Consider the following 16,666-nt stretch of genomic DNA (forward strand, 5'->3'; position numbering starts at 1 on the left):
TATCCACACAACTAGCAGTAGCCGTGGAGCGTACCTACGATGATTCTAGATGCCTCGACACAGCCGGAGGACTAAATAAGCCTAAAGCAAGAAAAGGGGAAATCTAAACTGCCCCAGAGTAGACCCCAAAGGAATAGATAGCCCCCAAACATATATTGTCGGTTAGACAAGATGAAAACACAAACACAGGTAGGAAAATAGGCTGAGCAAATGATGGGGTCCACACTAACTAGAAAGGACAGGAAATGAAAGATACTGTCTGCAGTCACACCAAAAAACCCTGCAAAAATGTCCAACACTTCTGATAGCAAAAAACCCCTGAAGTCACTAGACTTAACCCACTATATCAGCACTCTGGTATATTCTGAGAACAGAGCAAAAAGAGGCCAATCTAATAAGGGACAAAAAGCAAACTGGCACAAACAGCAACATAAGGATGGAAATTCAACACAGCCCCAGCCGAGGCTGGTTGAGCACACAAAACTGAATAGACAAAACCAAATCAAATGTGAACAATAGCAAAAGAACACTTAGCTGAGCATGCAGGGACTGAACTGGAAACTAAGACCTCAGGAGGCAGGAAAAATCACCAGCAAGGATAGAGGGAGTCAGCTGTATTAAATCCAGTCAGAGATTCCAGATGTCCAATCATCGTCCTCATTATCAGGTAGCAGGTCTCGGTTAATTAGATCAGCTTCATTATCTCCTGCATCCACCAAAGGGAGCCCGGAAAGAGAACTCACGACTCTTCTGTCAATACAACCAGCTCCACCACCCTCACCAGCAACCAGAGGTGGACCAGAAAGTGAATTCACAACAGTACCCACTACCTGTAACATGCTCTTTTAACAAAAATGAAGGAATATTTTTTATAACTACTGCCTGAGATCGCTGGAGATTACTGTGTGTTTGGACTTGTATCCGCCAGGCCAGGGTGGCTCCGTGCGATGGTGTGATTCCTGCTATCCGGAGGACACTAAGGGGTGAGCTGAAACTTTTTTTATATTATTAACTATATTGGGACAGAATGGAGGACATTATTACAATATTGGAGACATAATGGGGAAAATTATTATTGTTTGGGACAGAATAATTGACAGCTTTACTATATTGGTGACAGCATGATGCGGATATTATTACTATATTGGGGACAGTATTGGATATGTTATTGCTATTTTAGGGCCAGAAAGGGGTATATCTTTATATTTGGGCCAGAATCAGGGACAATATTAGTATTTTGGCACCAGAAATGGGGACATTATTACTATGAACACAGGAAGAAAAAATGATTTGGCACCATCAAAAAACCTTTTTCAGGAAAAAGCATCGAGAGTGGACAAGAGCACTACCAGAATAAAAGAATATCATGGTGCTCAAATTAGTGAGGACTTTGCAAAATCAAAAAGAAAGAACTAGGTGGCATCCACCATTCCATAAAATGCCCTTTTATTCAACTCTCTCTAAAAAAAAGAAAAAACCATGGATGCAGGGGGATGTGATTTTATTGGATATTTTTACTTTATTGTGGCAGAATAGGGTACATCATTACTATATTGTGGCTAGATTGGGGAAAATTACTACTATATTGAGGTCAGAGGAGACAAGATTAGTACAATATCGGGGTCAGAATGGGGAAAAGTATTTCTATATTGGGGCCAAAATGGGGGACATTATTACTATATTAGAGCCAGAATAGGGATCATTATTACTATATTTGATCCCCAAAGACATTATTTTTATTATTGTTGGACCAGAATTGGGGATATTTTCACAATATTGGGGCCAAAAATGGGGATGTCATTACTTTATTCTGCTTTATCATCTTTATTATATTACTACGTTGAGGCCTGACCAGAATGGACAACATTTTTACTATGTAAGAGCCAAAATGGGGGACATTTTTGCTTTTTTGGAGCCAGAATGGGGGACATTATTACTATATTTGGGCCAGAATGGGGGACATTATTACGATATTAATGCCAGAAAGGGGGACATTATTTCTATACTGGAGCCAGAATGGTGGACATTGTTAGTATATTGAGGTCAAAATGGGGGACATTATTATGATATTGGGGCCAGAATGCAGGACATTATTGCTATTTTGGAACCAGAATGGGGGACATTATTACTATATTTGGGCCAGAATGGGGGACACTATTACTCTATTGGAGCCAAACTCAGAGATGTTTTTACAATAACAGGGCCTTAAGGAGTCGCATTATTAATATGTTGAGGGCAGAATAGGTGACATTATTACTATATTAGGGCCAGGATGCTGTACGTTATTACTATATAGGGGCCAGGATGCTGGACAATATTACTATATTGGTGCCAGATTGGGAGATATTAGTACTAAATTTGAGCCACATTGGAGGATATTTTTAATATATAGGGGCCAAAATTAGTCACACTGTTGCTATATTGTAGCTAAAATTGGGGACGTTATTACAATATTGGGGTCAGAATGGGTAACATTATTATTATATTGGCACCAGAATGAGTGACATTAATACAAATTTGGAGCCAGAATGGGGACGTTATTATTATAGTAGGGCCATAATAGGAGAAATTATTACAACATTAAGGCTACCATGGGGGATATTATTACAATATTGAAGTCAATGTGAAGGACATTTTTGTAATATTGGGGCAAGAATAGGAGACATTATTACCAAACTGGTGCCAAAATCAGGCATGTCATTAATATTTTGGGTCCAGCATAAGTAGCATACTCACTGTATTGGGGCCAGAATGGAGAAATTATTACTCTGTTGATGCTGTGCCAGAATGGTAGACATTATTACTATATTCAGGCTTGAATAAGGCACATGATTAATATATTTATGTTATAATGTGGAACATTATTACCATATTGGGAACAGAATAGGAGACATTATTAATGTATTGGGGTCAGATTGAAAGTTCTTTTTTTATCATGTTGGGGCCGGAATCGGGTAACTATGCTACGGTCATAATGGGGATAATATTTTCTGTGTGGGGTCAATTGGTAAAAATATTTTTACTGCATTGTGGCCAGTATAGAAGGCATTATTTATATATGGGAATCAATTTGGGGGACATTATTACTGCTTGAGAGTCAGAATAAGTAAGAATATTACTGCATGGGGCTAAAGTGTGGGGCATTTATAATGCACCACATTGTGGTCACATGCATTTAACAATGTCCCCCAATTGGGATTTCAGCATTATCAATAAATGGATATACTACTTATGATGTTCCTGTGGTATTGGTGTATGAAAGATGGAAGATGCTAATGTATGAGGCAGAAAAAGTGGACTACTCTGTGGGTGCCACTGGGGAGAGTGGAATTAATGATGCAAATGAAACCAAAGAATGATATTTCAACTTTGCAGGGGCACTATAGGGAGTGTTACTATTGAATGGGGGCCATAGAAGGGGACAAATGCAGCACTAGTGTATATGGTCCACAAGGAGGATGTTTCTAAAGAGCAGCATTATTACCATAATATTTTAATACTGGTACTATGGTGGGGGGACAAGAGGGTGGTACGGTTCCTGTTTTCCTCTGTGACACTTTACTTTTTAATCTGTCACAGTGTACAGTATATGTAGCAAAAAAATGGGGTGAGTTCTGCAAGAAATCAGCCATAAATGTATGTGTGTCAGATTCTGCAGAGATGCCTTTTGGCTAAAAGAAATCATAGCAGTCTGTGCTGATGACGATGAAAAGTGAATATTACTTCAATTGGAGATGCTACTAGTGAGTCATTTGATTTACCCCTACACTTACATTATAAACTGATTTGAATACCTTTAAAATTTCATATTTGCTATGTTTGACATTTTTTTCCTCCAAAAAATTGATTCACAGCAAATGAATCACAGGTACTCCAGTTGCCCTGAAAAGATGTCTAAGGCCACATGAACACACCCAGTATTTGGTGAGTTTTTTACCCCAGTAATTGTAATCCAAAACCAGGAGTGGGTGAAAAATGCAGAAGTGGTGCAAATGTTTCTATTATGCTTTTCCTCTGACCGTTTCACTCCTGGTTTTAACTTACAAATACTGGGGTAAAAAACTCAAATACTCAATGTTCGCACATGGCCTAACTCTCTGATGTCTCCTAGGACTGAAAGGAAATATATTTCCAATCTATTTAATTCAAACACCGATAAAAACGCAAGGTGCTTCTGTTAAAGGTAACGTCATCCTGCTGTGATTAAAATTGTTGATGTGTCATATATTGCATATTCACCCCACTTCTTCGCTACTGATATTTGTGTAAAGACAAAAAAGACCAATTTTGGCCTGTGTTTAGCAACACTACTGCGTGGAAAGAAGCTGCTATTGGTGGTGGTGCGACTGCTAATGCTTGTGGCTCCACATTCTTAGTCATGGTATTATTTTTTTCACTACCCAGTCCATTGCCACTTATTTTTTTTACCATGCATTTTGTTCTACACTATAATTAACTTTTGATAATCTTTTCAACTGTTCCAAAATACTACAATAAGAAATATTAGGTAAAAATTTTGGGGGGAATTTTATTTAGTGATGATCGAGAACTAAAATGCTCAAGTCCTCAGTAGTCGAATCGAGCAGGTCGGACACTTGGATGTGCTCAATTTGAGTGCAGAAAATAATGGAAGTCAATGGCAAGCATGAGCATTTTTTGGAAGACCCTAACAAGAGAGCTGGGGAGGCAGAAAAATTGCTGAAATGGATGGAAACAGCTTTCAAATGGAATGGGAATAGCATGGGGAAGATGCATCTCTGACTCCCAAGTCACTGTTAGGAACAATGCTGTCAGACAGGGTATTACGCAACTTTTACGGACTGAAAATAAAATATACAAAACCAAAGATAAAATGGATTTTACAGGAATAAAATGTTAGTAAACATTCTTACCTGTATAATGACTTGTACACAAGGCAAAATTAAAAGAGAAAAATAACCCAGCCTCCTCCACCCCAAATAGCCGGGCCTTCTCTCACCATATTTCCCCTTCACCTATGACTACAGTACATGATATAGTAGAGAGGTAAATTAAACTACACCCACAGGTAGTCACCGGTAAATGTAATTTTAACATTTTACTAACTTATCTGGGCATGTGGTATGTGTGACATGATCAGACACATCCTGTTTAATTTATGAAGGAGGGACTCTCAAACTCACAAAGCCGATGCGGACAATGCAAGAGCAGACAAAAATTAGAATTAAGAGGGACTTCAATATACTCTGGATTAAACATTACGGAGCACTTCAAAAGCAATCTGTTAAAATTGTTAGGTAGTGGGACTCCTAGATTCAAGAAACCTATGCACAAAGTGTAAGGGCTGTCAAAAATAGAAGACAAGACTGAAATAAATCTTGGAAGGCTCTTAGAGGAGGAACTCAGAAAACATTTTTTTTCCATTTTTAAGGAGTGTCGCTCCTTAAAAAGTGCAACAGCTAAAAATATTTACCCCTGGAGGTTATACATATATATTGATGTAAGAGAATTGTAGAAATTGGCCTTGTACACATCCTGTAAAAATTATGACGGAAGGCATCATATACACCTTGAAAAAATGAGGAGCGAGGGAAGCCTGATAATCCATGAAAAAATTATGAGTGTGGACAGCCTGATGACCATGGGTCTCTGCATGCATCATCACATTCACTTTACATATATTTATTTATTATCTATTTATTTATTTATTAGCCAAGCCAAGTACAATAAACTATACATGCATCGCTTATTATATATTTCATGGATATCTGTCTATCTATACGAAAAATGGAACAGCACAATATAGATTGTATGGTGGCCTCCCCAGCAAAATATCCATTTTTTTGGAATAGTATATAAAAAAGGAAAAAGCAGGCAGCATTAATGTTAACAAAAGCAAGTATGGATGTTATTCAGCCCATATGGCGTTGTGACGCTTCGGTTCAACTGAACCTTTTTCATGGCTTGAAAAAGGTTCAGTTGGACCGAAACATCACTACACCATATGGGCTGAATAACATCCATACTTTTTTTTGTTAAATATTGGAGTGCTGCCTGCTTTTTCCTTTTTTATCTATTCATCTACCCCATATCTATCTATCTATCTATCTATCTATCCCATATCTATCTGTCTGTCTATCTATCCCATATCTATCTAGCTTCCATCTATCTATCTATCTACCACATATCTATCACGCTATCTATATCCTTGCACATCTAATAACATACCAAAGAGAGACAAAAATGAGACAAGAACGCATGCAAAAACACAAGGAAAACCGCAAGTGAGCTGAGGTAAGGGATTCATGGGAAAATTTAGCCACAATACACTCTGAACAAATACTGAATGTCTGAACATACCCATAGGCAGTAAACCCTGCCGATATACTTCTAATCCTAAAACTATCCTTCCTCCACTAGTTAACCGTACACTGAATGCAGGTATCAATGGTTTTGCTAGAGAAAGGACAGAATATACTCTAGCCCTGAAATGGACTTCGGTTTTAATGCTGCAGGAGCAGTATAAAAGTACTGCAACAGCAGTTAAACACTGCCTATATGCCTGCTCTAATCTAATCGCTCACTTCTAGAACAACTCTCCCTAAACTGCTTCATTAGGAGAGTGTGCTGAGCATCACCAGGTCTTATATAAAACCCAATGACGCAATGCAGCCTGCCAATCTCAGTAATGCCAGTAGCCATCATGGCCACATCATTACAGTGTATGGCAGTCAATACACGCATGTTTATTGGTTGTCAAACATCTGCAAAACATGAGGGATGGAGACTTGAGCATGGCTTTCGAAAATATGTGTAACTTAAAGAGGATACCCGAGCACCCCGATGCGCAATCAAGTAAAGAGCAGTGGCGAGCTCATGACTAATTTTCTTTCATAATTTAAAAAAAAAACAGTTATTCTCCTTTTCACAAAAATGATTACACAAGAAATATAAAAACTCGGTACAGTAGATTGTGACAAGCACTGCTTTCGGCTTTTTCTTTTTGTAAAAATACTGTACTGCCTTTATTCTGTTTTCTAATACATTATAAATTAATATAGAATAATGTGCAATTGTATGTCAAATGCAGATGCCAGTTATACCATATCAATGTTCAATCACACTCAGTCTGGCACTGCTTGTAGTACGTCTCCTCTCTCTCTTTCTCTCTCTCTCATGCAATCAATTGAATCTCTGTATCAAAACTGATACTCTCATCTTAAACACTGCTATGCAACACATTACTGTATGGAATATTTTTCCAATGTTTTAAGGTTTTTGTTCCTTTCTTTATTTGTGAGCTTTGATAACATTGACATATTTATGAAGTTTCAGAGCTCTGACATATTCTCATTATTGTAATATCACCCTAAAATGGCTACTGCATTCCCTGTTTAGACTTTTATACAGGCTAGGATAGTCCCTCCTTATTGGCTGGGCTACACTATATGCTGTGATAGCTTCAAGGTTGTAGGGAAGCCATTATGGTCACGCCTGAGGACATGTCAGTCTTCTGCAATGTGCAAATGGCAGCAGACATTTTCTTTTGGAGATTCACGCAAATATAATCACATATTGAACAAATCCAACAGTTCTGCGAATTTCATAAAATTTGAGTCAAATTCGATTAGCACAGAAATGATTCAATCATCTTTAAACACTTGGTGTTGACTTGTACCATGTCATTGGAAGCTATCATGATGTAGAAAGCTGTTTTGGACATTTAACACAGCAAAAGCCTCAAAACATGTTACTTTAGGTGTAGAATTACACGTATCTGCATAATGATATCTTGCTGTTTTTTGGCCCAATATGTGTGTAATATTATAAAATTTTACGTCTGCATATATTTGTTTTACTACAGGTACAGTTAGGTCCACATATATTTGGACAGAGACAACATTTTTCTAATTTTGGTTCTAGACATTACCACAATGAATTTTAAACAAAACAATTCAGATGCAGTTGCAGTTCAGACTTTTAGCTTTCATTTGAGGGTATCCACATTAAAATTGGATGAAGGGTTTAGGAGTTTCAGCTCCTTAACGTTTGCCACCCTGTTTTTAAAGGGACCAAAAGTAATTGGACAGATTAAATAAGTGTAAATAAAATGTTCATTTCTAGTATTTGGTTGAAAACCCTTTGTTGGCAATGACTGCCTGAAGTCTTGAACTCATGGACATCACCAGACGCTGTGTTTCCTCCTTTTTGATGCTCTTCCAGGCCTTCACTGCAGTGGTTTTCAGTTGCTGTTTGTTTGTGGGCCTTTGTGTCTGAAGTTTTGTCTTTAACAAGTGAAATGCATGCTCAATTGGGTTGAGATCAGGTGACTGACTTGGCCATTCAAGAATATTACACTTCTTTGCTTTAATAAACTCCTGGGTTGCTTTGGCTTTATGTTTTGGGTCATTGTCCATCTGTAGTATGAAACGACAACCAATCAGTTTGGCTGCATTTGGCTGGATCTGAGCACACAGTATGGTTCTGAATACCTCAGAATTCATTTGGCTGCTTCTGTCCTGTGTCATATCATCAATAAACACTAGTGACCCAGTGCCACTGGCAGCCATGCATGCTCAAGCCATCACACTGCCTCCACTGTGTTATACAGATGATGTGGCATGCTTTGGATCATGAGCTTTACCACGCCTTCGCAATACATTTCTCTTTCCATTATTCTGGTAGAGGTTGATCTTGGTTTCATCTGTCCAAAGAATGTTCTTCCAGAACTGTGCTGGCTTTTTTAGATGTTTTTTAGCAAAGTCCTGTCTAGCCTTTTGATTCTTGATGCTTATGAGTGGCTTGCACCGTGCAGTGAATCCTCTGTATTTACTTTCATGCAGTCTTCTCTTTACAGTAGATTTGGATATTGATACACCTACCTCCTGGAGAGTATTGTTCACTTGGTTGGCTGTTGTGAAGGGGTTTCTCTTCACCATGGAGATTATTCTGCAATCATCCACCACTGTTGTCTTCCATGGGCGCCCAGGTCTTTTTGCATTGATGAGTTCACCAGTGCTTTCTTTCTTTCTCAGGATGTACCAAACTGTATATTTTGCCACTCCTAATGTTGTATCAATTTCTCGGATGGGTTTTTTCTGTTTTTGAAGCTTAAGGATGGCTTGTTTCACCTGCATGGAGAGCTCCTTTGACCGAATGTTTCCTTCACAGCAAAACCTTCCAAATGCAAGCACCACACCTCAAATCAACTCCAGGCCTTTTATCTGCTTAATTGAGAATGACATAATGAAGGGATTGCCCACACCTGTCCATGAAATAGCCTTGGAATCAATTGTCCAATTACTTTTGGTCCCTTTAAAAACAGGGTGGCAGATGTTAAGGAGCTGAAACTCCCTTCATCCAATTTTAATGTGGATACCCTCAAATGAAAGCTGAAAGTCTGAACTTCAACTGCATCTGAATTGTTTTGTTTAAAATTAATTGTGGTAATATCTAGAACCAAAATCAGAAAAATGTTGTCTCTGTTCAAATATGTATGGACCTAACCGTATGCTTTAATTTCATATTTCTATAGTAAGTTGCACAGTACATTTGGGAATGTGAATTTTCATCCCCAATTAAACAATGTGTTTAAAAAAAATTATAATTTTTTTACTGTCAAGGTATAAATGTTTTTTAAATATGTAATTTGACAAATAGATGTCATCATGTGTTTTACATGTGATTTTCTTCTGACAACTTAACAGCTGGATGTCTAAGATTTGATTTTTAATTGTATTTGTCAAAGCTGCGTTTCACACATGGGGATTGTGCAAGATGAAACATCTGCCATAGCTTCTTTTAATTATACTCTATTGCACCTTGAAGGTAAATCTCCAGGTGAATTCAGTGTGTCTTTCTGCTCTCAAACCACTCCGTGAAGTGAATTATGTCACATTTCACATAATGTTATTGATTTAGACATTGACAAAATAAAGTAACATTTATTAAGACAGGTAAAATCCTTGTTCTTTTATATTGTTATATTGGGGGTATATTTTATTCAAAGAAAGTCATAGTAAACCACTATTCTGTCATAGTTTTATATTCTGATAATGTGTGCAAACTGTAAAGCGCTGCGGAATATGTTAGCACTATATAAAAATAAAGATTATTATTATTATTCTGTGCTTCCTTTGCCTGTCTCCATCTACATTAAGGATACTGCTACAGTTATGGTCAACTCACCGCAAACATACAATTCAAATATATCACAGAAGAAAGGCAGCCATATTTACCAATAATTCTTCTCTATAGTAATGCACTTGTACTAGATGATGCAACCCTTAAAACAGATGAAAGCAAAAAGGTGCAAAATACCAAAAAAACAACTACTCACACACTTACCATTAATTCAGGGGGTAGTTGCTCTGTATTATAAAAGTACAGATAAGGCTTAGATCGCGTTAGTCACACAGATACATGTAGTGCACAATATCTGGCTTACAGCCTAGCGGTCATGTCTATACTTTTAGATCAGACAGACTGCCCAGTAGATAGATAGATAAATATAGGGTAGATAGATAGATAAATATAGGGTAGATAGATAAAGAAAAAAGTGAAAAAGCAGCACAAAAAGCAATCATCGGGTGCAAGCCTTCCAGGTATGTACCAAACCTCACAAATATTTCTTCAAAGATGAAAGCAGCTCACCATAGTGAAATCAATTCAAGCGCAGTTTAATTGCTCTGGGCAGTGACTCAAACTTCCCCTCGAGCATTAAATAGATATCGTATTTTGCAGATATTAAGATGTGCCGTTTATAAGATGCACCCCAAATTTTGGGGAGGAAAATAGGAAAAAGCTTTTTTTAATAAAATGGTACGTCTTTTAATCCATTTTTGCAGTAGCTTACCTGGGGAGTAGCAGCAATGAAGTGGGGCCTCAGGTTGCAGGGTCACTGCTAGTGGAGGCAGGAGATACTGTGGCCCCCAGGCTGGTAGGACGGGGTGTTTGGCAGCAGCAACAGTTGAGCTATAGCTGTGAGCTCCCGGGCTGGTACAACGAGGTATTCAGTGGTGCAAGGGCTCAGCCGACATTTTTTGACAGCCTGGAGCCCCGAACATTTCATATTTTCTAATATGATTTACTCCAGGAAAATGGCCACCGCTATGCGCAATTGAGATGAGGTAAGATCTTGGTGCCGAGATCTCAATTTGCGCATGCCTCGCCTATGGCAGAAATTTTCTCTAAGTCCACAGAATAGAAGAGTATGGAAAGTGCGGCCTCTGGGCTTTCACAAAATGTCAGCAGAGCCCTCGCATCACCAAACACTTCATCATACCAGACCCCACTCCACAGCAGCAGGTAAGCTTCACCGCAGCTACAATTCAGATTCTAATACGTACTCCCATTTTCCCCAAAAAATTTTTGGAAAAAACTGCATCTTATAATCAGAAAAATATGATATTCACCGAGTAGCAAGCATCACGAAGACACTGATGCTCAAGCAAGTAACGAGTAGGGATTGGCACGCTCGCTCATCTCTAATTAATATACTTAGAAAATAGGAGAAACAGACATCCTCAACTATACTGACTATCACGAAGAAGCAAAGCAATTTGAGAATTACTACAAAAGAGTTTTCACAAACCATTCCCAAAAATAAAATCTGCACAAATCCTCACCACCAAGAAATAATGCAAATTGCAACAGAATAATCAATAAAAATGAAAGACTTTCTAATTATCATCTATCCATCAATTACAAAAGTACACAAAAATCCAACCAGTCCTGCTGGAAGATATATTACTTTGAATGTCAAATTAGCAACTAGTATTCTGTCTCATCTTCTAGATCTTCATCTCCAGGAATATATTATGGGCTTCCCAATTTGTTTAAAAGATTCTTCCAAACTTTTAAAGGAACTTAAAGATATCACCTGGGAAGATCAATATCTCCTTCTAACCATGTACAGAACTGATTGTATACCTACTGTATATACGCCATGACATAGTTCTACAATGTATACAAGAAGTCATTCAACAAGACCATGAAATACCAGTGCTGTATAAAAAAAGTTTACCTTTAACCTCAAAATCATCCTGGAGAACAACTATTTTACCTACAACAAAGATATTTACCATCAGCGTCTTGGTACCTGAATGTTGTTTCTTGGAAAAAATACATTGTAACAACCAGACACAAACAAAAAAATCATATTCTACTGCAGATATTTCAATGATCTGTTCTTCTTATGGCTTCAGAAAAGAATTTTGCAGAGATAAATAACAACAAATGGGGAAATCAACTCAACCTCAACATTCAAAAATGATCTATTGAACTCATAGATAGATCCATCTGCCTAGAACATACCATCACAACAAAGAATTTTTAAAAAGTTTATGCCAACAGTTACTTGCACTACCTCAGTTGTCACCATTGAAAAGCGCTGCAAAACATCCCATTTTGGCAATTTAAAAGAATATGAAGAAAGTGGATGCAAAGACCTGTATAGAAGAGGCCACAATTCTAAAAAAAAGCTTCAGAGAAAAAAAATTACCCATTTGCCTTTGGCAGAATAAAGCAGATCAGTCAGAATGTGTGTCTTTTAACAAAGCAGAAAAATAAAAAAAAGATAACACCTTCAAACTAAACGTTATCACCACCTACAACAACTCACATATGCTGATATGTAAAATACTTGAAAAAATTTGAATATACTGTTGAAAGCCATCTTCAGAAAGAAATACGTTTTCTCATAAACCTTCTGTCACATTTTTTAGAGTGCCAATCCTAAAAAACAAACCATATTTTGCAGATTTTAAGATGCACCAGTGTATAAAATGCACCCCAACTTTTGGTGAGTAAATTCAAATTCGTTTCTTTTCTTTTCAATGTTCTTTTTATTGAGTTTTAAGGCGTAACATCAAATGCAATGGCACAGTATTACATATTAGGGTTTCATTACTCAACTAACATATAGTAATCTAATCAGAACCCTTAAGGCACAAATTATATACTTATAGCTTGCGTTATGCTACCATGCTGAAGAAAATGGCTTAATATCTGAGGAATTCAAAATACAGTAATGATAAGTATCAAATCAAATCAAGTGTCTCAGGTTCATTTCCAATGCTCGGCGTTTCTAAAGTAGCTGCCTGAGACAACAACATAAAGAGTAAGAGATAGTGAGAATGAGAGAAGGGAAAGCAAGACAGAGAAAGAGTGGGGAGGGAAGTGGGGGGGATAAGTGAGTCATCACTGGGTGGCATCCTGCGCCGAATCTGAGTGAATGTTTGATCTGAAAAGAGTCCAGGGTTTCCAGGAGTCCTGAAATAGCGCTAATGAAAGATTTACATGTGCCACCAACTCAGCCATGTAATACAGTTGATCTAACTTATAGAGCAATTGCTGTTGTGTGGGGCTGTTCTCAGTTTTCCAATAAGTGGGTATTAGGAGTTTGACTGCCGCTATTATTTGTGAGCTAATATGGATAGTTTCTTGCTACCCGGCCACACCGGAAGATTAAGTAAGGTGGTTTCGGGCATTAGGATAGCTGTTTTTCCAGTTATCTCTTGAATGACTGTTCCTGTGAGTGCCCAGAAGCATTTTATAACTGGGCAGGACCACCATAAATGTAGATAGTCGCCTTCTCCCGTGCCACATCTCCAGCAGTTCTTGCTATGATTCACCCAGGCCTGATATTGTGTTTGTTAGATATACCATCTGAACACTATCTTAAAGGAGTTTTCTTGTGTTTTAACACATTTAGTCGGGCAATGGGAATGTTTATATATTTGATGTACTTGTTTTTGCGAGAAAGTGTATCCTAGATCTTTTTCCCACTTTAGTATATAGGCACGCTTAAGGCATTGTTCCACAAGAAGTAGCTTATGGTATATAGTGGATAGTATTTTTGTGGGTTTATTTAATTTGGAGCATAGATTCTCAAAAGATGTGAGTTTTCGCGTGAGATCTGCATTGTAGTGTATTCTTTTCAATGTCTTTTTTATTCTAAAATATTGTATAAAATTGATATTTGCTAGTCCAGGCAATTTGCATAATTCTGGGAGTGACGGAAGTGCTCCACCCATTAACAACTGGTCTATTGCGATTTCTAACCCTGGCAGAACTTCTTCAACCAAAGTGTCAAGAGAGTGAACTAAAATGTCTGATAGTGTTAATATTGGTGATGAGGGGGGTATCAGAATGCTGTGTGTTTTTGCCCACACTTTCAGCAATGAGCAAGTAAGTAGATTTGGAAAGGAAGGAAGGGGACTCCATTTAGAATAGGTCAATAAGAACTGTCTCTTTTTCTATTGTCACCCATTGCTTGTCTTGCGAACCTCGGATCAGATGCACTGAGCGTGTTAGAACCGAGGCGCAGTAGTACTTTAGGTCGGGAGCTCCCATTCCCCCCCTTGCCTTAGGCAGGGTTAGTGTGTGAAAAGCTATTCGTATTCTCGTCTTGTTCCACATATATTTGGAAAAAAGGGAGTTAACTCTAGCCAAATAGGAATCTGATACTTGGATAGGTAGCATTTAGAACATATAGGTGAATTTTGTTAGTATCAGGCTCTTTAGAAGATTTTTTCTCCCTGTCCATGATAGGCACAAATCTCTCCACAATTCCAATTGTAGTTACTGCGTGTTCTATCAGTGGGTCATAATTATACTTTATTAGTTCTTTTTCTGTTCTGCCTATTTTGACTCCCAGATACGTGATGTAATTTTTAGGCCAGGTGAATGGGTATTCCCTTTTCAGTTTGCTGAGGATGTGCGCTGGGACGTTTAAGTCCAATGCCTCCGATTAAGACACATTCACATTAAAATTTGAGACACTGCCATACTCATCTAGTATCCTCTGTAAGGCTGGAAAGCTTCTAAGTGGTTTCGTCATTATGGTAAGTAAATCGTCAGCAAACGCTGCAGTCTTATAATTTTGCTTTCCAATTTTTCACCTTCTATTTCTGGGCATTGCTGTATTGCATTCAGGAGAAGCTCCATTGTCAACACGAAAAGCAGTGGCGACAGCGGACACCCCTGGCGTGTGCCATTTCCTATAGTGAATGTGTCTGTAAGTGAACCATTATTGTCAATGCGGGCCTTCAGGTTTTTGTATAATTTCATTATGGCTAGAACTATCTGGTGCGGGAATCCGAACCCCAACAGCGTTTCTTCTAGATAAGTCCAGTCCACCCTGTCGAAGGCCTTTTCAGCATCCGTACCTAGTAAGACCAGAGGGAGTTTACTCCTTTTCGCATATTGCATAAGGTGTATAACCTTGTATGCGTTGTCTCTCCCCTTGCTCCCCCCCCCACAAAACCTGTTTGATTTAGAGAAATTACTGTCGGCAAAGTCTTTTTTAATCTACAGGCCATCATGCTTGCAAATAGCTTCAGGTCGACATTGAGTAGCGATATTGGCCAGTAGCTACTGCACTGTTCATGATCTTTGCCTTCTTTATATATTAATGATATTTTAGCTTCCAAAGCTTGGGCAGGAAACTGATCCCTGCCCATTATGGAGTTACACATTCCCAACAGGTGCGAGTTGAGGATTAGGGAGAAGGTCTTATAGTAAGTTATTGGTAGGCCATCTGGTCCAGGTGTTTTCCCTTTTGGGCTCCTCGACAGGGCAGACCAGAGCTCGTCCATCCGAAATGGCCTAGTTAGTTGAGACCGCTGTGTTTCAGACAATTGAGGTAATTTCAGTCAGGCTAAAAATCTCCCAATTGCCTCTTTCCTTTTCTGTTGTTCTACACTTGATTCTATCAAGCGTATGTTATATAGTTGCTTGTAATATTTTAGGAACTCTAACTCTATTGTCGCATAATTTTGAGTGCTTAATCCTCCTGACTTTTTGATTGAGTGTATATATGTGCGGTTTTGGCGCTTTCTTATGCTTGAGAGGATAAATTTAGCAGCTTTGTCTCCATGCACAAACATTTTGTTTCGCCATGAGGCTTACCATTTTGCTGATTTTTTGTTTAAAAACTCTTTCATCTGTTGTCTCTTTATGGTTAGTGCGTTCAGCCATTTTGCATCTGGTTGTTTCTTATGTAGGGTCTCTAATTCGAATATCTCCTCATATAGAGTGTTTATTTCGTGTTGCCGCTTCTTATTTAGGCACAAAGTGATTGAGATTACAGTAGTTCTCCTCTTATTACTGATTTATGCGCTTCCCATAAAATAGGAACTGAAACCTCTTCTGTGTTATTTTGTGCAAAGTATTGTTCAGGTGTTTTGGATATGCGGGTACATATTTCTGGGTCAGTCAGGGTCACTCATTGAGTCGCCATGTTCTTATATGTGTTTCCTGGACCTTCAAAATATCTACTTTTTGTCTTTTGAGCATGTCTAATGTTTGTCGTCTAGTAATCAGCGAATTTAGGCCATTTGCATTGAGGAAGGGGAAAGTAAATACCTTGTTATGGATAGCCATAGGGTTGAAAGATTTGGCGGGTGAATCTTCTCTGGATCAGTAACTGCTTTTGACACAGGCGCTTCTTGATGCCGGAACTTGGGTAGAGGGTGGGGAGGGGAGAGAGACAGGAAACACAGAATAGGCAGGAAAAGAGAAGAAGATATAATATGGTGAGATTCATGTATAACACATCAAACAAAAATTTACATTTCACAGTTCCACTGAACTCGATCATTGTTCTTGTAGGTTTTTGAGGGAAATTTTCTCTGAGGCTCAGAGCCCAATGGGACGAACCTAATTTTGCGTAACATTGATGCTG

The sequence above is a fragment of the Dendrobates tinctorius genome, unplaced genomic scaffold (assembly GCF_039654945.1).
Source record: "Dendrobates tinctorius isolate UK_male_01 unplaced genomic scaffold, ASM3965494v1 ptg000111l, whole genome shotgun sequence".
Classification (NCBI taxonomy): domain Eukaryota; kingdom Metazoa; phylum Chordata; class Amphibia; order Anura; family Dendrobatidae; genus Dendrobates; species Dendrobates tinctorius.